Raw genomic sequence first — 24,849 nt, forward strand, 5'->3', positions numbered from 1 at the left:
ATATTTATCCCGATCATAGCATTTTTTACGTTAAATCAAAAAAAGGGATCAAAATGAAATTTGCTTTAGGATCCTTCCCAGGGACAGGCCCTATAAGAATTTCGCTTTGGACCCTTTGAAAGGGTTAGGAGCGATTTTTTTGAATTTTAGCTTAATTAGACCATTTTCTTCAACATTTCACAATCCTAGACTTAACCTTCAAACCCCCTCCCATTATGATCTCATAACTAGCCCTTTGCCCAGCTCAATCAAGGTGAAAAATAGAGTTTTCAAAGGATTTCGCTCTGGACCCTTTGGAAGGGTTAGGAGCAATTTTTATGATTAAGTCCAAATTCCATCATTTCTTTACTCCAAATTGCTTCCCAAGACAAGTATATACTAGTCTTCTCTCTACCAAGGCCTAGGAATCCATCTTTTGATCTCAAACATGAGCAAACTAGAGGATTTTGAGAATTTCGCTCTGGACCCTCTGGAATGATCAAGAGCGAAATTCATAATTTGCTTGTTTTCCCTCACTTAGCTCCATTCTTCATCCTTTAAGTCATTAAGAACAAGTCATTGGGCTTCAAAATTTTTTGTGAATGAGCTAGCTTGTAGGCTGGGGCAAGGCATAATACTTCATGAGGAAATTCGCTCTGGACCCTTTGGAAGGGTCAGGAGCGATTTTCATGCCTTAGGTTGAATTCCTCCTTCTTTTTACTTTGTTTTCCCTTGATTCTCACCTTTGGATTCCTCTCTCATGAAGACAACACTTGCTTGATTCTCAGGAAGGCCTAAAAAGAGAAATTCGCTCCAGACCATGGCCAAGGACAGGACCTATTTAGGATTTCGCTCTGGACCCTTTGGAAGGGTCAGGAGCGATTTTCACATTTTAGCTCAAAATCTTCACTTTTGGTGATCACAACTCATTCAAAGGCATGCCTAGGGGTATCTTCAAGTCCAAATCACCTTGGTCAACGTTTGTCTTGACACAAAATTGGAAGAAAAAAGAGATTTTGAGAATTTCGCTCTGGACCCTTTGGAAGGGTTAGGAGCGAAATTCAAGATTTAGGCTTGATTCTTCATTTCTTCAACTCCAATCTACCTCAAAAGGCAAGACTACATCACTCCACCCTCAACCATGCCATAAGAGCCAAGGTTTTGACCTCACACAAAGAAAAAAAGGTGCTTTTGAGGAATTTCGCTTTGGACCCTTTGGAAGGGTCAGGAGCAAAATTCATGTCTTGGGCAAAATCCTTCATTTCCTTCACTTTCAATCACTTCCTAAGGCAAGAGCATATCAATCTACCCCCACTATGTCCAAGGAACAAGGATGTTGGCCCAAACAAGGAAGAAAATAGTGTTTATGGAGAATTTCGCTCTGGACCCTTTGGAAGGGCCAGGAGCGAAATTCATAATTTAGGTTGATTTCACACTCCATTGCCTCCATTTGCCTTCAAGCTTGATCAAACTCACCTCTCCTCACCACCATCAGATCTATTTGCCATCCACTTAGCTCAAAATCCTCACTTTTCAACGTCTTAGGCAAAATAGGGGGTCAAATTGAGGATTTCGCTCTGAACCCTTTGGAAGGGTCAGGAGCGAAATTCCTACTTTAGGTTGATTTTCACTATTCCATCACCTGAATCCACCTTTCAAAGCAAGAACACATCAACGTCACTCCAACCATGTCTTAGAAGTCCAAAACTTGGCCATAACAAGGAAGAAAATGAAGGTTATGTGAATTTCGCTCTAGACCCTTTGGAAGGGTCAGCAGCAAAATTCTTAGTTGAGCTCATTTCTCACCTTTTTCTCCCTTCCTTGTCTTGGCTATAACTTCTTAGGCCTCCCCCTATCATCATCCAGTTCAAATTGGCATTCAATTGAAGATTTTGTGAAGAAAATAGGGTCTTATATGAATTTCGTTCTGGACCCTTTGGAAGGGTCAGGAGCGAAATTCTTCCTTGGGTTCAAATCCTATCTTCATTTTCCACATTTCTTCACTCAAACAAGTGTTTTTCCTTCACTCAAGCCTAGGAATGGATTAGCTCCTAATTTGGGTCAAGGTGGAGTGTCTTGTAAAGGAATTCGCTCTAGACCCTTTGGAAGGGTCAGGAGCGAAATTCCTATTCTAGGCTCAATTTACCTTGAATTTGACTTGACTTTGCCTTAGACTCAACCTTATGATGCATTTCCTTCCATGTCCTTGCAAATTCGCCCAACTATTCAATGACTTAGGTGAAGATTTAGGTCCTTTGGGAAATTTCGCTCTGGACCCTTTTGAAGGGTCAGGAGCGAAATTTTCATTTTAGCTCAAGTTTCATCCCTTTTTCACTCATCATGCTCTAAACTTGTCTTCTTGAATCCTCTCCTTGCCATACATGACCATCATTTGATGTCCTTATTGAAGAAATGAGCTATCAGGAGGATTTCGCTCTGGACCCTTTGGAAGGGTCAGGAGTGTAATTTGACATTGCTAGTCTCTTCGTCAGGATTCATATATGGAATATAACATTTAAGTATAAGACTTATACTTTAAGTTATATTCCATATATATTGTCAGGATGTTTGAGAGTGGTTTCGGACCTCCAAGAGTTATAATGCAAAATCTAGTTTTTGGAGGATTCTTCAATTTTCCAGACTTAGTCAAATTTCAGGATCAAGATGACATTCCAGACTTAGCCAAATTTTAGGATCAGGATGACATTCCAGACTTAGCCAAATTTCAGGACATTTGAGGATCAGGATGACATTCCAAACTCCTTAAGGCGAATTCGCTTTGTCCTTGATGTAAGGGATGGGACCTTAGGAGGACATTATGCATTCAACCAAGGTTTGATTTAGCAACTTGAAGTGTGATTGAATAGTACACAAAAAGCACCCTAGGAATGATCTAAGTAACCCCTAATCACTCAATTGACCTGACCTCTTGAGGAGATCCACCTGACTCAAGCAGAGCTTGCTATCCTAATGAGCCCCCTGACGACCCTTCAATGGAAAGACTAATAGCCAAGACCAGGCAACCAAGCAAACAAATCCTAGAAAGCAAAAAGTAGGGGTCCCCATTTGCAATGGGGCGATGTGTGAATATGTCACAACAGGTAGTTGTCGACCCGATGGTCGAGGTCCTTTTTCTGTTCGGTTGGTGCCCATATTTTATGCAACCACCAGATTCTTTCAGCATTACTCCAGACATGACTCCTGCATCTGATTCTAGACGCCACCCATACCTGTTCAATGTGGTATGAAGACTTTGTGCTTGCAAACGCCATCCCGGTGCATTTAATCGCAGAGGTTTCCTCTTTTCTGCATGGATTTTGCTTTTTGCGAGGCAGAAGACATTCTCAGAGCCAAATTCAACACACCATCAGATTGTTCTGTCAATTTGATCTTCCTCTAATATTTTTGTAACCTAACCTTGCCCAGGGTTAGGGTTTCTTAAGTCCAACTTGATCTGAGCTATGCCTAAGCTTTAAAAGACAATTTTGTATCCCTGCATCAGGGTCCTTTTTTCTTTTCTCTTACAAAATTTCATGTTTTTCTGTAACTATAAATGTTGTCTTGCCTTTGCATCAATAAAATCATCTTTCTTGTGTCTTTCCAGTTTAGATAATTAGTGTAGTGGATTCTACCTCTTTATTTGAATGCATCTCTTTTTGTTTTCTTTAGTTTATTTGATTGTGTTTATCCCCTTCTGGAAAGTTGTAGGATGATAAGAGAAATCAGCTTCCTAATATTTCTCCGTGTACGCACTCCCACAGAGACATTCCTGAGAAATATGTATGTGTGCTTACAAAGTTACAAGTATATACTGGCCCTTAAGGCCCAATTCTACATTTTTTTTCATTAACTTGATCTTGTTCCTTAGATCATCTTAATTTCAATTCTATATTTTTTATTACATATTTTTTTCAATAACTTGAATCTTGATCTTGTTTATTAGATATCTTCTGCTTCTTGTATTTTGCTGCTCTGTTACCTGGTTTCTATGTTCTGAAGAATCTGGAATGTGCATCTTGGGACCAATTTGTTACATATTGTAAAAGATTTGTTTGGTTTCTAGATTTTTTATAATATATCATATCTTCAATGATCAATTATTAATCACAGCAATATAAAAATTGAGTTAGGTGTAGGGTTTACACTTTACAGAGTTATAATAAGGCCAAAATCGTGCTTAGGGTTTATACTTACAGTAGTCGTTCATTTTGAGTTGTCGTTTATACTCAAAATAAAATGACTTTCAACTTAACACATTTGTGGGACAAGTTTCAGGGTTTAATTGGTGAGTTTCAATGATTGTTTGACATAAAATCGTTGCTAGTATCATAGAAAATTGCAGCCAAGTTTAGACACAAGTAAATCGGCTAGGATTTTGACTCATGAGTACTCGTAAGGCATGCTTCATACTATATCATTGCAAATTTGTTGTCATCATGGCAAGCATCATAAGGAGGGTGAAAGTGTTCAAATATATCTATACATAAGAGGTTAGGATTTGTTGTCCTCATTTTTGTTTTAAAAAATGGACCATTACATAAAATTTTTGTCAAAAAATGAAAATTCTATCTTCAGTCCATCCTCGAACCACATTTCAAATTTCATCGCATTCTGGGTTCATTTGCTATGTCTTTCTTTCAATTTCGGGTTTTTTCTCCTTGACTGTAGGTGGGAAATTTTCCTTAAGTTGCAAGTTTTAATGTTTTCCTTTGTTTTTGTCTTTGTAGGGAAATTTTTAGCTAGTTACAAGTGCACTTTATGAAAAAAGAACTTGTAACTTAACTTTATATTTCCCCCTCGATGCTTTTTGGCTTTTTAAATCATAATAGGGATTTTTTGGATAAGTTACAAGTTAATTTTAAATTGCAAATTTAAAAATTCACTTGTAATTCTTTTATAAAGTTCCTATTTTAGTGTTTTTACTTGTAATGGGGATTTTATTCTCCTATTACATGTATTAAGTTATTAAAACTTGTTGGGGGGATTTTATTTTCCCCTTACAAGTTATTATAACTTGTATTTCTCTCTCAAAAACCCGATTTTGCCTAGAATGAAAATAAAGTGACTTTTTAAACTTGCAATTGAGTCTCAAAAACCCAATTTGCTCCACAAGAGAAAATAAAGGCATTCTAAACTTGCTAAAGAGTTTTTAAAACCCGATTTTGCCTTGTGGAAAGAAAAGTGACATTTTAAACATGTAATATGAAGTCCAAAACCCGATTTTCATTGTTTCATGAAAATTGAAACTTCTTGTTCACTTCCAAGAACCCGACCAAGTATTTTTCCTCTCCTAAACTGATTTTGTCACAAATTCTTCCCGATTTTTGTGGAGAAATTCATGGATCAAGGAGGCAATATGATTGCAAGGCGATTTTTGTGAGTTTGGAACATGTTGCATTTGATTTGGTAAACGTTTTACACTTCATTTACCGCGTTTTACCTCTTCAAAACCGTTTTTCACGTGCTACATTTTGGGGTTTTGGTGCCACGATTTCACTTCATCTTTGGGCATTTGGCTTTGGGACTCTCCTACATGGTATTTCCTTAGCGATTTGACTCATTCTTCCAGCATTTCGGAACATGTTTTTGCTGTTCTTTCTCCAAAGACGTTTTTCAAAAACGTGGCTAGGGTTTTCATGTTCGATTTGGTGCTTATTTAAGGGATTGCCTTCTTCATTCAAAGATTGTTTCATCTTTTGAAGAGGCATTTCGGATTGAAGCAAGGTATGTTTTCTTTTCTTCTTGTTTCATTTTCTTGTTTTCTTGTTTTTCCATTCTAGTTGTAAATTTGTATATATGTTGGTTTTGCCCCAAAATTGGTTTTGTGAGAGAGATTTTCCCCTTTGCAAAGCAATTTGTGAATTGCATTGTTCTTCCCCATTTTCCCTCTTTACTTGTGTTCGGAATTTTAAATCCCGATTACAAGTTGGATAAAAATGATTGATCTTCCCTTATGGTTATAAGAATTTAACCATCTTTGGTTGAAATTCCAAGTTGCAAAGATGAAAAACACCCATTCTTCCAAAATTGGGTTTTTAGAACCAGATTGCATGTTGAAAGTTCTTCCCATTCTCTTGAAAATGATATTCCCAAAATCTTCCCATTTTTATCCATCCATATTTCCTATATCCGTACTTTCCGTTCACGTCATTTCCCACAAGTCTAAATCTCATTTTTCACTCATTTCTCCATTTTCCGTTTTACAAGTATACTTGCATTCGGGTTTTAAAATTCCGATTGCATGTTTGTTATTCCCCACTTGTATACTTGTAAAATTTTCCCCAAGATCCGAAATTGGTCAAAGTCAAATTTCCAGCATTCCCATTTATTTCCCATCTTTCTCTCACAAAGTTGTGAAGTGCAAGGGCTGGAGTTCTTCCCATTTGAAGAGGGAAAAATGTTAGTTGCAGCTGATTATGATGTTGCCTTAACACTTTTAAGTCTTCATCACAGTATACCAGGTTGTCCTTCAATGTCAGATTTACCATCCTCTCCCATTCCGAAGAAGATGAAGTATAAATATGACAAGTACCAGAATGAAGTTTCACCTTCGCAAGTTTCCTCTCCTTTGGATCACATCAAGGATACAGAGATAGGGCATGTGGACATGTCGGAATTCATTAAGAGGGTGGAGGATCCGTAGGATAGTAATATGCAGCGGTTGTTGGACAGCCACATTCATCATGCATCTTCTTTTCCGGTGGCTGCCCTAGAACCTGAATTTGTTCTCGCTTGCGCCCATCACTTTGACAAGGAGACGAGAACCATTAGAAATGATGATGGTGAGGCAATAATCCGCCTTGATGTGGATACTATTGAGAGAGTCTTCAGAATACCACCAGCACCTGTTTATATGGAAATTTCAAAGGATAGTGCAGCCGAGTACTATGTCAAGAGGGAAAAGGACTGCAAACGCCATATTAACAGGTGGATTCATGAGCCACGAGCCACCTTCACGAGGTGGGCTAAGTTGTACCGTTGTGACTTTAAGTGGGAAATTGGAGACATCATTACTCTCCTCAGCAGGATGATGGGTCTTGAACACTCTAATGTTTTTGAGCCCTGGATGTATTAGTTTACCATGTTCATAAGGCAGTCACATCATATATCATGGGGATAAATTATCAGTGATGCTTTGTGTGAGCAACTTGCAGCAGTCCCTACTACCACAACTTTCTACATGAATTCATACTTAGTGTATTTGGCAGCATCACTCAGACATTTCCTTGGTCTTTCTACCAAGGGTGATCGCTCGCTTATACCTGTGTGGGAATATTATGATCAGTTGCCTTTGAGACCCAACATATTACATTTCAGAAGGGTTCAAGATGCATTCTTTGGTTACTTCATGTGCCAGTTTGACAAGACTCTAAAGAACAAAAGGGTGTTAGATGAAGCATGGGAAAGAGTGAATGAGTATGGGTGCTTGTTTCTTCAATTCCCAACTTTCACTTATGTAAGAGTCGGATGCTACAGTGGGTAGCCATACATGCTTCCTAGATACCCGACTGATAAGATCATTCTTATGGAGTTGGGAAGACAGATCATGGTTGTACACGCTCATCAATTTGTCAGACATAAGGTCGGAATGGGGATTTCTACAACAAACCCATTGAAGATTGGCCGGTATTCTCTTGTCACATCCGTCAAAGCCAAAGCTATGGAGACTGAGATGCAGGAGATTAAACTCAAAAGATTTAAGTCCAGGGTAGATTTTGACTACCGGGGTATGAAGGAAAAGATCAAAAAGTCCTTCGTACATGTGCATCGTATTGAGGATATCTGGGTAGATCTCCGTACAGAAATGGAGGTTCTCAAGATGGACTACTGTAGGCTTATTGTTGAGTAGGTTATTGATTTGAACTTGGTGGACATTCCGCAAGGAATGATTGATGATGGGAATGTGCTTGATCCAGAGTATGTCTCACAAAGGGTTGAAGAAGCCCTACTTCCTTTAATCCAATGGTCACATAAAGAATGCACTTCCATTCTTGAAAGATTTCAGCCTATCTTAGCTAACACCAACACTTGGCTCAAAGGTAATGGTGTTAGACTCATCAAGATCAAGGTCGGAAAAGAAGATGACTCTACAGGGCCTCTTGGACGTAAGTCTGAGATTCAAATTGACAACAAGGAAGGTGCATCATCTTTAGGCACTAGGATCAAATTGCGGGTTAGTCGGGCAATAGTGCTTCCTCCTGAGGAGGCGACAGTTCGTGGGAAAGAAAAGTCCCGACTTTACGTTCATGTGATCAATCTTGATAATCCAGAAGAAGGACAACAATCAGATGATGCTCCTAAGTCACTAGCTTCGGAGTCACCTCATGAGATTCCCTCCTCAGTTTCCATGGAGATGCCTCTATCTCCTCCTAACATAATAGTGGAGTCTCCTCAAAATGCCGTTCCTATTTCAGCAGTTGAGCCACCTCTTGATCATCAACAAGAGAGTTTGCTGGAAATTCCCGAGGATACTCCTGCATGTATCCATTTATTAGAGATTGATACCTCTACTTCTGGCTTTGAAGAATTTATGAGGCAATCTTCATGCCCTGTGGTTACTAAGCAAACCATGGTCGCCATCCAAACATATACTCCTCCCAGGGTGACCATGACTGTTCAAACAAAAACTGCTTCTCCTTCGCCTTCAATAGCTACTAGATGAGAACTAGTCGTTTTACCTCCATGGCTTAGTTCTTTTACCCCAAAGAAGAAGAAGCAGGAAATCTCTCCTGATGTCTTTGATTATTAGCAACTCAAGCAGTCTAGGCCCAAGGTTGCTAAAAAAGCCAAGACAATCTCAAGAGTAACTGTTGACAACAACAAGATGAAAGTGGCAGAAATTGTTGAGCTCCTTGCGGATAAGCCATGTGAGGAAATGCAAGTTGCTGATTACAGGGTTACAAGGATACAATTGGGTAAACAAATGCATGAAGTGGTCAAGATTGATGCCCAACAATCCGTAGGATTCATAATGAGTGGAGGAGCGAACAATTTTCAGCTGCCTCAATTCAGGTTTTGATGAAACATCAAATCTTTTTGCACGAAATCCAGTCCACTTTGGAGAAGAACGACTCTATGCTTCTTCGATGCCATGACACCATCGTGAAGACCATGGTTGTTGCCAAGAACACCCACGAACCGAATCCTGTTGAGCTACGAATGATCATCGAAAAGTTCGAAGGATTTATGTCTTCACATGCTGTAGCTTAAGTGTTTTTCAACACTTAGTTGTATTTTCCAGAATTGTAATCTCTTAATTGTAGTTTTTCTTTTGACAAGTTACATGTAAAAACTTTTTGTAAATTGCAAGTCAAGTCTTTACTTGCACTTTTGTAATTACATGTAAAGCAACTACAAGTTGTGTTCAGTTAGGACTGTAGTTGGAATAAGTCATAGTTAGTTATTGAATAAGTCTTGGTGGTTGAGAGAATCTCTCAAGTTAGTTAGGATCCTCCCACCTTTTTCTTAAGACTTCTCTTCTATAAATACTTGAGGGGTCTATTGTAATCTTTATCTTTTAGAAAGCAAGCAAAAACTCTGCCAAATTTACAGCAAATAAGTCTTTGAGCTCTCATGTGTGAATTCAAGAATTGAAACAAATAGAAGAAAATTGCTCAAGCTTTGAGTCTTTGTGCTACATACTTGAGTTTGTGTTCTATATTATCTTTCTTGCAAGTGTTTCTTTAAGAGCTTATTTGAATTTGATTTGCAGTCTTTGTGCTGCAAGTATTGGAGGTTAATATAAATTAGAGTAAATATTCTTTTGAGATGAGCTTTAAGACTTTGTGCTTGCACTTGTTCTTAAGAGAGTTTAGAAGCAGATTTTGTAAGAAATAGTTGTGAGTCTTTGAGCTCGTACTAGTTCCTACTGTTTTATGTAGAAAAGAATAAGACATTTTAGTCTTTGTGTTGTTATAATTTGTTCTTGATAGCATTAGTATAGAAAAGGGTAGATAGGACTTCCCATAATCAAGACTTTGAGCTTGATATTGCTGTCCCGTTCCGGAGGAAGTGACGGAAGTCTTTGAGCTTTCAAGAAACTTCATTTCCTTTCTCTCATTTCATTTCACAAGTTGTTGTTGTTGTTTTATGTTAAAATTGCTATCACTTTTCTGTGAAGAGAAAAGGATATTGCCTTTCTTGAAAAAAGAAGAAAGACTGCTGTCCCATCCTATTTTAATTTTAAGTTGTAGATAGATAGGGGGAGCCTTCCCTTAATTAGGAGAGTTTTACTCACACACTGTGGTTGAAACCACAATTTTGTATATTTCCCCAAGTGTACAAAATTTTCAACCAACAGGATTTAGATGGTTCTTTTAGACAACTGATATTGAAGTCTAAAGTAGAACTAGCAATGGTTTTCCACCTAATGCAATATCTTGTTGTTGTTGCATAATTTTGTCATTGATGTCACTTGTTGAGCAGCTGTCTGTGTGTGCCAGTATTGGCTGACTTTTGTTATGGGTGTGACAACTTATTAGTCTGAAAGCCATCGTTGAATATTTCTTAGTGGTTGCATTATGATACTTTGAAGTTGCACTAGACAACTGTTTGTTTGCGGTTTGTGCTACTTCACTAATCCTGAGATGATCGTATCTTTGTAAGAAAGTGAGATCTCAGCTTACGTGTTCCTTATTTTCTAGAATGTCTTCTTCTGGAACTGTTCTTTTTGCAGAGAATGATTCGAATTTTGAAGGTTGTGCATTTTCTTTGATTGACAACTTCTTACATATTTGTGTGCGTTTCTTTTTCTCTGACACGTTTGATTGATTATGAAAAACAGGTGGAGCTGTTTTTTTGTTGTTGAGGTTACGATGCTTTGAAAGCGTTCTCATGCAAAAAACAAATCGTATGAAGTCCTTTGTGGTAGAGTATTTATGTGATGAACTTTTTTTTTGATCGTATAGTGAGTATGTTATGAGTCGTTTTTTTATGATATGTTCTGGGCATCGTGTTCTGAAATGTATGGATATCGACTTCTTATACGAACAAATTTGTTTTTTTGGTAGTGAAGTATATTATGCCAAATAGAATCGAGTTTTTTTTGGATGAGGGCAGTAGTGTTTTGTCTAGACGTTTCTACTTATCTAATTATTCAGAAATTGCAAAGTATAGACGTGTTGAATCTTCCTTTGGTGTGGTCAAAATTCTTATGAAGGTATCGACAACATTATATACAATTTTGACAATCGCTTTGCACTCATGTGTCAACATGGTCAGTGAAGGATTGTCGTTTTATAGATTATACGCAAAAAGTTGTGTATCGTTTTAAAAAATGAAAATGTTCCTTTTTATGAGTTGTCTGTGGGTGTTAGCCCATAAATAGGAAACTTGGGTTAAATGCAGTTTTCGACTATATTATTGATTAATTGAGCTGGTTTAGTGTTTTATGGTAGTGTTAAAAATGAAGTTGTGTGAAGAAAGATGTTTATATTCTTATGGGATATGTTTTCAGAGTGGGTCTGTGCATAATGGATGAATTCTTTAGCTGAGTCTAACTTCTATTTTTCATTACACAGTATTTTGATTTCTTCATGAAGTTCAAAAATAAAATATTTTTTTTTCAGTATGAAGAAAGATTGAGTATTAGATCTTCTAGTGTGTTGCTCTCGGGTTTTGAAGAAAGCTTTTCATGGTCAGATATTATCATAATTTTGTGGTGCGAATTTCTACAAAATGTGCAGAGATGTAAAAAGTCTATCATGTTTTTCTCAAAAATGATCAGAGAGGTTGGAGCCTCAGTATTTCTTGATGAGTTGGTGCTCTTCTAGGGTTGATGCCTTAGTCATTCTAAGTTGGTATTGTTAACGTGAGTTGTAGCTCACTTTTGTAAAAGGGTTGGTGCCCATTTTCATTTATGATAACTATTTTGTGCCGTGTTTTTTTACTCGAATGGGTTTTCCGCGAGATAAACTTTGTGTCATCTTTGTGGTTGTTTGTTCAACTTTCTCATTTGGTAATATTTGTATAAAGTTCTTAAGGTACTGATTCACCCCCCCTCTCAATATCTTTGGTTTTGTTTTCAATTGGTATTAGAGCAAGGTTACTTTCTTTTTAAGCTTAAAAACGTGAAGGTCATTTCCTGGTAGTTCAAGGTGAATGCTTTTGAAGGTCTTGCAACTAACAAAGCTCCTCTGTTCGAAGGGCCTAATTACACTTTTTGGAGTATTCACATGAAAGCATACCCGATGTCTTTAGGATTTGATGTTTGGATGAGCGTTGCAAATGGATATACAGTCCCTTCTGTACCTCCTATGGATGCTGATGGAAAGAAAGCATTTGAAAGTAATGCTAAAGCCATGAATGCTATATTATGTGGGTTATCTGAGTCAGAGTTTGTAAAAGTTATACATTATGATAGAGACCAAGCTATGTGGGATAAACTTCAAAATGCGTATGAAGGAGATGAAAAAGTTAAGAATGCAAAACTTCAAACTCTTAGAATGCTATTTGAAAGTGTAAAAATGCGTGAAGAAGAAAGTATTGCAGCTTATTTCTTGAGAGTTGATGAAGTGGTAAACTCTTTAAAGGGCTTAGGAGAGAAGATTGAAGATAAGACTGTTGTTCCAAAGATTTTAAGATCACTACCTCTGAGATTTGATGCTAAAGTTTCAGCTATTAAAGAAAAGGCTGACCTAGACAAGATGACAGTGGACAAGTTGCATGGTATCCTAATAGCCTATGAAATAAGAATTAATGTTGAATCTTCTTCAAGGAAAGAGTCTGCCTTCAAAGCCTCAAAGAAAAGCAAAGATAAGGGACATGTATCTAGGGAAAGCTCTGAAGAAGAATCAGATTGTGAAGCAACCCACTTTGGAAGAAAATTAAAAAGAGGTTCTGGTAAATACAAGGGCAAACTACCCTTAAAAATGTTTTAACTGTGGAAAGATAGGACACTTTGCATCAAAATGTCCATATGAGAAGGAAGAAGACAACAACAGTGAGAAGGAAACTAAATATAAAAAAATAAGTTTGTAAGGAAAGGAAAGAAGCCATGTAATTTTAAAAGGAGCTTCTATTTTAAAGAGGAAAGCAATTCATCAATTGCAAGTGGAGAAGTTCCTTGAATGATGAAATTCTTTTCATGGCTCTTGAAGACAAACCTCATTGAAAATCAAGAAGAAGAGGTTGAAGTTGATCTTGAGCAAGAACTTATCAGTGCTCTTAATGAGATCAAAAAGTTGAGAAATAAAAATCAGAAATTAAAGTTACTACTACAAGAAGAGAGTAACAAAAATACTGAAAAATCTCTTGTATTAGAGGCTGCTAAAAAAATGATTGTTTATTTGAATGTTTAGATTGCTGAAGCAAAGAAAATTGAAGACCTTAGAAGACAACTTAAAGTTAAAGAACAAAATTGCGAGAAGCTCAAAGCTGAAGTTGTTTCTTCGAGAAAGTTGGATAAATCTACAAAGTTGTTGAATCATGAAAACACTTATCAAGAGTGTACTTTTGTCTTTGGATGGATTGTTAAATTCTCAGATTAATTTCTTGATAAAAGTGGAGTTGGCCATGAAGAAGTTCAATGCTCAAAATCTAGAAAAGTAGAACATCAGGAATTTGGTGCTGATAACATGAGAAATTCATTCTCTAAAAACAAAAGTGGTGCTTTCAATAGGTTTCTACTGTTGGAAAAACTCATATGAACAAGTCTAACAGCTCTTACTTTTAACTTTTGTTTTCAATAGGTTTATACTGTTGGAAAAACTCATATGAACAAGTCTAACAACTCTTACTTTTATGGTTACTGTTTTACCTGCAATTATTTTGGTCATAAAGCCATAAATTGTAGTGTGTTCTCTAAGAGAAATTTTAGTTTTGTGAATAGAAATCCTTTTGCATCACTAAGGAATTATAATGTTATTTGTTACAAATGCAATAACTTTGGACATATTGCAAAAGTGTGTAAAAGTGGTATGGCAGATTTCTCTAAGAAGGATGACACAAAGGGAAAAGCAAAGGCTAGCACTAAAGTGTGGAGGAAAAAGGAGAAACAAAGTACAAAAATGTGCTTGGTTGTGCAAATTGCCTTTCTTGCACATAATGAATTGGACAGTTGGTATGTTGACAATGGCTGCTCCAGACATATGACTGGAGATAAGAGAATTTTTTTGACTCTTAAAAGGATGAATGGAGGTAAAGTTAGATTTGGTGGTAATTCTTCTGCAAGAGTTGCTGGTAAAGGTACATTTGTTTTAAATGATGGTGAAACCAAGCCCCATTGCAAATGGGGACCCCCTACTTTTTAGGTCCTCTCGGTCTTTTGGCTTTGGTTTGTTGGGTCTTTTCACAACAGTCTCATTGGTCTCCTCGGTTTGGAAGTGTTTGGGGGTCGATTTGATCAAGTCTGCAAGTCGTTTGAGTAATTTTGGCCAAGTCTGGAGCCTGTTTTGTCCATTTTAGGGTTTTTCCCTCCAAACTTGGATTTGAGGCCTTTCCTTTAGGGTTTTTGAAAAACCAAACATTGAACTAGAATCTAAGCCCTCCAAGGAACCCGCCAGTGAAATTTGAGCGAATTCTGAGCAACTTTCTATTATTTTATGGATTTCATTGCCCCGGGGATTGTCTTCATTTCATTGAAAATCAAACCTACTATTTTTAGCAGTTTCTATTTTTAGTAAGTGTCCCTGCGTCCTATTTTACCTTAATCCTAACATTTTGAAGTAATTACTATTTATAGTCTATTCTTGGCAAGTTTGTCAACAGGCAGGGCTCCTGGCACTGAAGACTGAGCATTGCTGAACATTTCTAAATTCGGAAAAGTGTGAAAAGGCAGGCTACTGATCAAAAAAGGTCTAAGTGTGGACTCCCATTCCAGAAGTGGAAAGCATTGAAAAATTCTGTCTGGCAAGAAAATCACTTCAATTCCAGATATGGCATCTTGATCCGGAAGTGGGCAAAAATGGCTAAGTCTGGATGAAAATCCAAGCAAGAATCCCTCACCAAAGAAATGCATCCAAATTGAAGTGGGCGCCAAAATGAGGCCATGGAGGAATTTTCCTCCATGGCGAATTCCAGATATGGCATTCTGATTCGGAAGTGGGCAAAAATTGCTAAGTTTGGATGAAAATCCAAGCAAGAATTCCTAAGCCAGTGGAATCATGCTAAAGGGAAGTGGGCACCAAAAGAGGCCATGGAGGAATTTTCTTCCATGGCAAATTTTCCAACACTAGGTGATTTTAGGTCCCAAGAGAGAGCATGGGCGTTAAAGAGGGGTGGTGGAGGAATTTTCCTCCACCCCCATTTTTCCTTCACACTGCCAAAATAGCGCCCAAGGTCAAGTATGGGCGCTGGAGAAGGGGGGCCATGGAAAAAGCGATCCAGGGTTAAATTCCTCCACCATGTCAAATTTCCACCCAAGCACAAGGATGGGCGCCAAAACCAAGGTGCCATGGAAAGGTCAAGCCAAGTGAAAATTCCTCTATGATGATGTTTTAGCGCCCAAGGCAAGTATGGAGCACTAGGTGAAGGGGGTCATGGAAAAAGTTAGAGAAAGAAGAATTCCTCCATTATAGTGTTTGTGGGGTACCAAATGGAGGGTGTCAAGGAAGAGCAAAGGATTTGAAAATTCCTCCATGGTACCAAAATTCCGCTCAATCAAGTCCTTAGGCGCCAAAACCAAGGTAGCAAGGAAAATGTTAACAAAGGAAGGATTCCTCCATGAAGGTGAATTAGCGCCCATGCTTAGAAGGAAGTGCCAAACCAAGGAGGGGAAGGAATTTCCCTGCACTAGTCAAATCCTTCCACATGATGAATTCCACTCCTAGGTTTGAAGAGTAAATTCCAAGGCAAGGAAAATGGAAGTCAAGGATAGATTGAAAAATAAAATTTTCCTCAAGAAATTTTTTGAAAAATCCTCTTTTCAGGCATGAAAATTTGTTCGAATTTCAATTTTTTTTTAGAATTGGCTAAGTGAGAATTTTCTCTCTCCTGGACCTTGGAACTCAAATTTGAAAAAATCCCTAAAAAATAGATGTTGAAAATTGATGAAAAATCTCCTCCAAGACAAGGCAAATTCAAAGACTAACGAAAATTCTTTCCGGATTAAATTTTCTCTCTCCAAGAATTTTCTCTTTAAGGGTTTCTTGCCAAGTGGCAGTCGGGTCAACGCATGTTGAATTAATGGAGCATCTTTTGCATGTAGCTGCCACATTTATGGCATCATGACTGATTCTTTTGCATGTTGCCGTCGTAAGTGGAGATGATGGTGCATTTATGACATAATGGGGCGATTTTTGCATTGAGGAATATTTAGTGCATATTGGACAGATTTGATGGAAAGTGGTGCATTTAATGCACAAGTGGATGCCATTTTGGGCATGTAGGAAGTCATTGTTAGTGGATATAATGGGCATTTATTGAATATTACCACCTTGTTGCATCATGTGTGTGGAATCTTTTAGGGAAAACCCTAATTAGGGTTTTGTATGTAATCATGGCTTGAGGCCTATATAAAGGGGGTGACCCCTTCATTTGTAAAGGGGGGAGATTTGTATGAGATTGTTGTGATAAGTTTTTGGGATAATAACAGTGAAACATTGTTCTTTGATGGTGTCCACTTAAATTATTTTTCAAAACTTGCATGATTTCACCTCCCTCACTTAGAGTAGAAGTAAAGTAGTGCTTTGATTTCAATGGAGAATGTAATGGTGTTTGATGAATTTCCATGGTTCATACTTTTTGCATCTTGTTGATTATAAGTTGCAGTGTAAAGTTAGCTTGAGCCACTAAATTTGTGCTAAGTTTGATTGTGAATAGTTGTTTGGATTGCACCGTGTTGGGTATTCAAATGCACTTTTTTGACTGTGAAAATCCTTCAACATCCTCAGAAGATTGCACCGGTTCTTGCGGAGTTGTAGTTAATCTTGGCGAAGCAGAATTTGGTTTATTTGGAATTCGTCCATTAGAACATTATCTATTGATATCACTGCCCTTAGGAGTAGATCTAGATCCTTCTAACCTTTTCCCCTTTAATTTCAATTCATTTCAGTTTAGTTTGTCCAAAACAAAAGCATCATAGAATTGCTATATTTGATGATGAAATTACAACCATAGCAAAGAAGTGAAAGAATGATCCAAACGTAAGCCCCCTTGGATTACTAGCATATCACATCAGGCCTACTGAGTCATGTCCATTGCGAATAGGAACCTTGGAGTTGATTGTTTGAACTTACGACAACCTTAGCATACAATCATACTTTGATCAAGAGAGAGTGAAGTGACTGTTGGGCAACTTTATTCTGTGTTAGGCACTGTCATAAAAAACATGTCAACAGTCAGCTGTGTGATCAAGGATATAACTTGGTTTTCAATTCAATTTTTTTTATTATTAATAAAAATGGAAATCATGCTCCTGATGCAATTAGAGCTGCAAATAATCTGTATATTCTTGATGAAACTAATGGTGAAAAGTGTTGTTTAAGCTAGCTTGATGAAGCTTGGTTGTGGCATAGAAGATTTGGGCACATGAACTTTGACAATCTGATTCAAATCAGCAAGAGGAAGCTGTAAGAGACATGCCACAGCTTGCCAAGCCTTCAGATATTGTTTTCAAAGTCTATCAGATGGGCAAACAAACTAGAATAGTTTCAAATCAAAAGAGCTATCTAGCACTAGACCTCTAGAGCTTGTACACATGGATTTGTGTGGTCCTTACTGCAAGTCTACAAGGTGAGAAATACTTCATGTTTTTAATTGATGACTATTCACGCATGACATGAGTAACATTTTTAAAAGAGAAATCAGAAGCATTAGAGAGGTTTAAAGCTTTTAAAGCTCTAGTTGAAAATGAAATGGATCTGAAAATAAAATGTTTACGTTCTGACAGTGGAGGTGAATTTACTTCTATCAAGTTTATCAGTTTTTGTGAGAAAAATGGTATTAAAAGGCAGTTTTCAGCAGCTAGAACACCTCAACAAAATGGTGTTGTTGAGAGGAAAAACAGATCTATTCAAGAAATGGCTTGAAGTATGATTAATGAGTCAAAGGTTAGAGATAGTTTTTGGAGAGAAGTAGTTCATGTTGCTGTCTACATTTAGAATAGAGGAATGATGAGAGCAAAGCACAATAAAACACCATATGAGCTATGGAAAGGTAAGCCTACTACTGTAAAGTACTTAGAGTTTTTGGTAGTCCTTGCTATATCAAAAGAGAAGAGGACAACATAGGTAAATTTGATGCTAGGGCAGATGAAGGTATCTTCTTGGGTTATTCCTCTAAAAGTAAGGCTTATAAATGCTTCAATAAAAGATTACACAAGATTTGCAAAAGTGCTGATGTAAAAATTCATGAGATTACTAAAAATTGTAACAAGCATGAAAATGGTGATAGCGGTGCTCAAAAAGATGAATTGGAAGGTCTTGTTCAACCTTCTTCCTCTCCCAGACAAGCTGGGACAATAAGTTGTAATACAAAGAATACTTTAGTAAATTTTCAACCCGAGGTAATAATTCAACTTGGGACAGCAGATACTTTTTTCTGAAAATGAATGTGAAATTGATCATGGTAAGACTACTTCTAAGACTCCTAAGTTTGTGCAAAGGAATCATCCTATTGATCAAATATCACTTGAGAATAGAACTAGAGCAACTAGAAGGAATGCAAATTATTATGAAGATGATGATATTTCTTTGCTGTCCATGTTTGAACCTAAGTGTTTTGAAGAAGCAACTGAAGATAAATTTTAGATAGCAGCCATGAAAGAAGAACTTGACCAAATACAGAAAAGTGAAACATTGGAGCTTGTGCCTAGACCCAAGGATAAGAACGTAAGAGGCACAAAATGGGTTTATAGGAACAAGTTGAATTAAGAAGGCAAAGCGGTTAGAAACAAAGCAAGGCTTGTTTGTAAAGGGTATGCATAGGTGGAAGGTATTGATTTTGATGAAACCTTTGCTCCAGTTGTTCGTCTTGAAGCAATTAGAATGTTCTTAGCTTTTGCTTCTTTCAAAGGTTTTAAATTTTTTCAAATGGTTGTAAATCTGCTTTTCTTAATGGAACTCTGAATGAAGAAGTGTATATCGAACAGCCTGATGGATTTGTTTTGTCACAGAATCATGACTATGTATGTAAGCTCAAAAAGGCACTTTATGGACTTAAACAAGCTCCACGTGTTTGGTATGACAGGTTAGATAAGTATCTACAACAAGAAGGCTTTAAAAGAGGAATGACAAACAACAACCTTTATGTGAAAGAAGGTAAACAGATTTTGGTTGTTGTGGTTTATGTAGATGTTCTGATTTTTGGAAGTGATTGTGTGGATATATGCAAAGATTTTGCTGCTAAATGAAGAAGGAATTCAAAATGTCTATGCTGGGTGAACTATCCTTCTTTCTGGGCCTACAAATTCTACAACTTGGAAAAGGTATCTTTCTTTTTGAAACCAAGTATATCAGGGAGATATTGAAGAGGTTTAGAATGGAAGACTGCAATCCTATGAGTTCTCCTATGGTAACAGGATGTAAACTCAATAAAGCTGATGAGTCTCCTAATGTAAATCGAACTTATTATAGGTCTATGCTAGGCAACTTGTTATATGTTACTGCTACTAGACCTGATATTATGTAGGCAATTGGTTATGTGGCTAGGTTCTAGGCTACATCAAAAGACACTCATGTGCAAGTTGTAAAGAGGATATTCAAATATTTTAAGGGTACAATGGATTTTGGTTTATGGTATCCTAGAAGTAAAGATTTTACATTCACAGCCTTTACTGATGTAGATTGGGGAGGTTTAGTTGATGACAGAAAAAACACGAGTGGTGGTGCTTTCTTCCTTGGAAGTTGTTTGGTTTCTTGGTTAAGTAAAAACAACCTTCTATTTCTTTATCCACTGCAAAAGTGGAATATATTGCAGCTGTTTCATGTTGCACTCAGGTTCTTTAGATGAAGCAAACATTAAAAGATATCAAGGTTGAGTATGATTACACCATTTCCATTTTTCGTGATGATACAAGTGCTATCAATATTTCAAAAAATCCAATTTTGCACTCTAGAACTAAAGATATTCCTATTAAATATCATTTTTTGAAAGAGTAGGTTACTAATCAGCAAGTCAAATTGGAATATGTGTCTTCTAAAGAATAAATTGTTGATGTGTTTACTAAGCCACTACAAAAGGAAATATTTGAATTTTTGCAACAGAAGTTGGGGGTGATTTTACTTCATCACTAAATTGCAGATTGGGTTTGGGGGAGCACTCATTGTTATGTTTTATGCCTCGGTTTAGGTATGCAGTTTTGGTTTAGTCATTGATGTCAAAGGGGGAGTAGTGAGACAGAGGGAGCATCTCGGTTTAGTTTGTTTAATTGCCATCAATGACAAAGGGGGAGTTTGTTGCATAATTTTGTCATTGATGTCATTTGTTGAGCAACTGTCTATGTGTGCCTGTATTATTTGACTTTTGTTATGGGTGCAACAACTTATTAGTCTGAAAGCCATCGTTGAATATTTCTTAGTGGTTGCATTATGATACTGTGAAGCTACGTTGGACGACTGTTTGTTTGTGGTTCGTGCTACTTCAGTAATCCTAGGATGATTATATCTTTGTAAGGAAGGGTGATCTCAACTTACGTGTTCTTTATTTTTTGGAATGTCTTCTTTTGGAACTGTTCTTTTTGCAGAGAATGATTCGAATTTTGAAGGTTGTGCATTTCCTTTGATTGACAAATTCTTACATATTTGTGTGCGTTTCTTTTTCTCTGACACGTCTAATCGATTTTGAAAAACAAGTGGAGCCATTTTTTTTGTTGAGGTTACGAAGCTTTGAAAGTGTTGTTATGCAAAAAACAAATCGTATGAAGTTCTTTATGGTAGAGTACTTTTGTGGATGAACATTTTTTTTTAATAGTATAGTGAGTGTGTTGAGGCGTTTTTTTTATAATATGTTTTGGGCATTGTGTTCTGAAATGTATTGACTTCTTATACAAACATAGCCCTTTTTTTGGGAGCGAAGTATATTATGCCAAATAGAATCGAGTTTTTTTTTGGATGAGGGCGGTAGTGTTTTGTAATGTCCCCTCTTTCGTAGACGATCACTCAGATGGTGAGATTTGCCTATTATCCATCTCTGTCGACAAATCTAGTGGATAGGAGATGTTATTCTTGGCCCGGGAGGACTTAATATGCTAGAGATTGTCAGTTGGTGGACTTGATTTATGATCAAATAATGCAATTTTATGGCTAAGTCACTTTTTAAAAAAAAATGGAAAATCTCTTTTGCTAAAAATAGCAAAATATCATTAAAGTGACTATTTATGGCAAGTTATGAAAATCATAAAGTAACTTTATAATTTTAAGTTATAAAGTTTAAAGAAGATAATAAGTTAAATTATAAAGTAACTTTATAATGTCAAATTATAAAGTTAAATAAAGTTACTGTATTACCTCAAATGGGATGCTACCTAGGGATGGGCACCACAATTGGACTTGAAAGCCAAATTAAAAGTGGCTAATTAGGGTTTTGGAATCCAAAGTAAGACAGAGGTTTTATATAAGAGAATTCATTCTCTTATTTGCTCATTATGTACATGAAGTTCAGAATTCTTTCTCAGAGCAGCTTTGCCAAGTATTTTCAAGAGGACAAAAACCCATGGAGAATCGTGAATTGGACGAAAACCCAGTTCATCATTGAGGGGAATCTACACATGGTTCCCATTTATGTGTCATTAGAGGAATGTTCAAGCAGATTTAACAGGAATCTTAGAGCAATAAAGCATCAAGGGTTTGGTGCATTCAGATCAGTCAAATTCAATAAAAATAAATGCTTCCTACAGGTCGAATGGACATTGTTTGATGAAAATTTCTGTAAGGGACTCGTTGGAAATTGTTTGCAGCAGATACTGCTTGATTGGTGAGCAGATTTGGAGGGTTAGGAGCCTCTTTACCAGCTGTACATTTCCCAGGCCAGTCGTACCACTTCTAGGCCAGCCGTACCATCTCCTACAGGTCATACTATCCAGAATTGGCATTTGGATTTGTGCAGATTTCTTGATCATTATTTATCAGCAACAAATTCGGAATTCATTCAAGCAATAAGAGTATTTTACAGATTGGTTTGCTTTGGCACTTTGAAGATTTCCAGTTTCATTCAATAATTTTGCCTGTAGGCTAGGCTTAGGGTTTAGTACTTCTACTATTTCTTCCAATATTTGTTTTTGGTAGTTATAGTTGATGCAAATAAAGTCAGTTGGAGCCACTTTTTCCAGTTGGATGCTCTTATATTTTGAGCCCCATTGAATTCATCAATAGAAATCCTTCTCTGGTTGAGCGTTGGACTCCGGGTATGCAAAACTTTGATCTTGGTGATTCAATTCCTATAAAATTGAATAATTGCATTTGCTGTTCTTAAAAATCAGAACTCTGAAATTTATATTAGTCAATTATATTTTTTCCAATTGGGTTCAAAAGCGTTGTTTCATTGGCATATACTTCATGTTAAAACCTTTTTCAAACATTGGCATCCAAACTCAAACAAAAACACTTGAAAACTATTCCAAAACCTCCAATCAGCAAACGTCAGAAACATAAAAAGTTAGCTCAGATTTGGTTGGGGATCTTTCGTCCAATTTGAGATAATAAAGTAACTTTATTTAACTTTATAATTTAACTTATAATCTTCTTTTAACTTTATAACTTCAATTTGTAAAGTTACTTTATGATTTTCATAACTTGCCATAAATAGTCACTTTAATGATATTTTGCTATTTTAGCAAAAGAGATTTTCCATTTTTAGCAAAAAATGACAGCCATAAAATTACATTATTTTCTCACAAATCAAGTCCACCAACTGACAATCTCTAGTGTATAAAGTCCTCTCGTGCCAGGAATAACATCTCCTATTCACTGGATTTGCCTACGGAGATGGATAAGAGGCAAATCTCACCATCTGAGTGATCGTCTAGGAAAGGGGGGACATTATAGTCCCTCCTTCCTGGAATTGCTCGCCCTCAAGCAAACATCAAACAACTCGCTGCTCCACTTTGATTATAAAGCCCAAACACCACAAACCGTGAAGCAACATATTGGAATCCATGTGAAATAATGTACCAAGTAAATCAATACCTGGATCCCAAATCAAAATATAGAACCTGTTGTATGACATGTAGGAGAAGCATCTTAACCAACCACCATAAAGTAACCATCCATGTATGGAGAACATCAAGACAATGTGAAAATGAACTCCCACATGCCAAGAAACCAACACAAATTAGCCACTTTTAATTTGGCTTTCAAATCCAATTTTGGTGCCCATCCTTAGGTGCATCCAATTTGAGATAATAAAGTAACTTTATTTAACTTTATAATTTAACTTATTATCTTATTTTAACTTTATAACTTAAAATTATAAAGTTACTTTATAATTTTCATAACTTGCCATAAATAGTCACTTTAATGATATTTTGCTACTTTTAGCAAAAGAGATTTTCTATTTTTAGCAAAAAGTGACAGCCATAAAATTACATTATTTGCTCATAAATCAAGTCCACCAATTGACAATCTCTAGCGTATAAAGTCCTCCTGTGCCAGGAATAACATCTATCCATTGGATTTGCCTGCGAGGATGGATAATAGGCAAATCTCACCACTGAGTGATTTTCTAGGAAAGAGGGGACATTACATGTTTTGTCCAGACGTTTCTTCTTATCTAATTATTCAGAAATTGCAAAGTATAGATGTGTTGAATCTTCCTTTGGTGTGTTAAAAATTCTTATGAAGGTATCGGCGACAGTATATACAGTTTTGACAGCCATTTTGCACTCATGTGTCGACGTGGTCAGTGAACGATTGTCGTTTTACAGATTATACTAAAAAAGTTGTGTATCGTTTTTAAAAATGAAAATGTTCCTTTGTGAGCTGTTTGTGTGGGTGTTAGCTCGAAAATAGGAAACTTGGATTGAATGCAGTTTTCAGGTGTATTATTGATTCATTGAATTGGTTTAGTGTTTTATGATAAGTTTTGAGTTTTAAAAAGGAAGATGTGTGAAGAAAGTTGTTTATATACATATGGGATATTTTTTTGAAGAGTGGGCCTGTGCATAATGGATGAATTCTTTAGCCGAGTTTGACTTCTATATTTCATTACACAATATTCAGATTTCTTCTTGAAGTTCAAAAAGAAAGTATTTTGTTTTTCAATATGAAGAAAGATTGAGTATTAGATCTTCCAGTGTGTTGCTCTCAGGTTTTGAAGAAAGCTTTTCATGGTCAGCTATTCTCATCATTTTGTGTTGCGAATTTCTACAAAATGTGCAGAGATGTAAAAAGTCTTATCATGTTTTTGTCAAAAATGATTAGAGAGGTTGGAGCCTCAATATTTTTTGATGAGTTGGTGCTCTTCTAGGGTTGATGCCCTAGTCATTTTGAGTTGGTGCCCATTTTCATTTATGATAACTAGTTTGTGCCGTGGTTTTTTACCCGAATGGGTTTTCCATGAGATAAACTTTGTGTCATCTTTGTGGTTGTTTGTTCAGCGTTCTCATTTGGTAAAAATTGTATAAAGTTGTTAAGGTACTGATTCACCCCTCCCCTCTCAGTATCTTTGGTTTTGTTTTCAGTTGTTTCATTGCTTGTTCTTGGTATTGCCATTCTAACTAGACAAGACATTCACAATATGTTTGATTTCATTGGAGCTCTCAAGAATGGAAAAGAGGATCTTTTGCGGGAGGTAGTTGATGGCCAAATTTATGATTCTTGGGAAGTAGTGAACTTCCAAATAGTGTAGTCTCTTTTGGAAGTGTATCGAAGGCTAATGATTCAAGATTTCCTTAGGTTATGAACTTTAATGGAGTAGTAGATGTGTATAAAATATTCATGACAAATTTTTAAACTCCTAGTTATACCAGAGTGGCAAAATAAAAACATGGTGAATACA

At 36.6% G+C, this 24,849-nt stretch overlaps 1 protein-coding gene across 5 annotated transcripts in view; it reads left to right on the forward strand.

Annotated features, from left to right (window-relative positions):
• LOC131072400 (plastidial pyruvate kinase 4, chloroplastic) overlaps nt 1-24,849 on the forward strand; it is a 115,226-nt gene that overhangs the window by 73,241 nt on the left and 17,136 nt on the right. The window contains exon 1 of one of the 5 annotated variants that reach the window (XM_058008536.2): nt 19,159-19,175. The exons of the other annotated variants lie outside the window; for them this stretch is intronic. The gene's annotated coding sequence lies outside the window, so the exon portion shown is untranslated. Of the gene's footprint in view, nt 1-19,158; nt 19,176-24,849 lie in introns of those variants that run through there. 5 annotated transcript variants of the gene reach the window in all.

The sequence above is a fragment of the Cryptomeria japonica genome, chromosome 7 (assembly GCF_030272615.1).
Source record: "Cryptomeria japonica chromosome 7, Sugi_1.0, whole genome shotgun sequence".
In the NCBI taxonomy this organism is placed as follows: domain Eukaryota; kingdom Viridiplantae; phylum Streptophyta; class Pinopsida; order Cupressales; family Cupressaceae; genus Cryptomeria; species Cryptomeria japonica.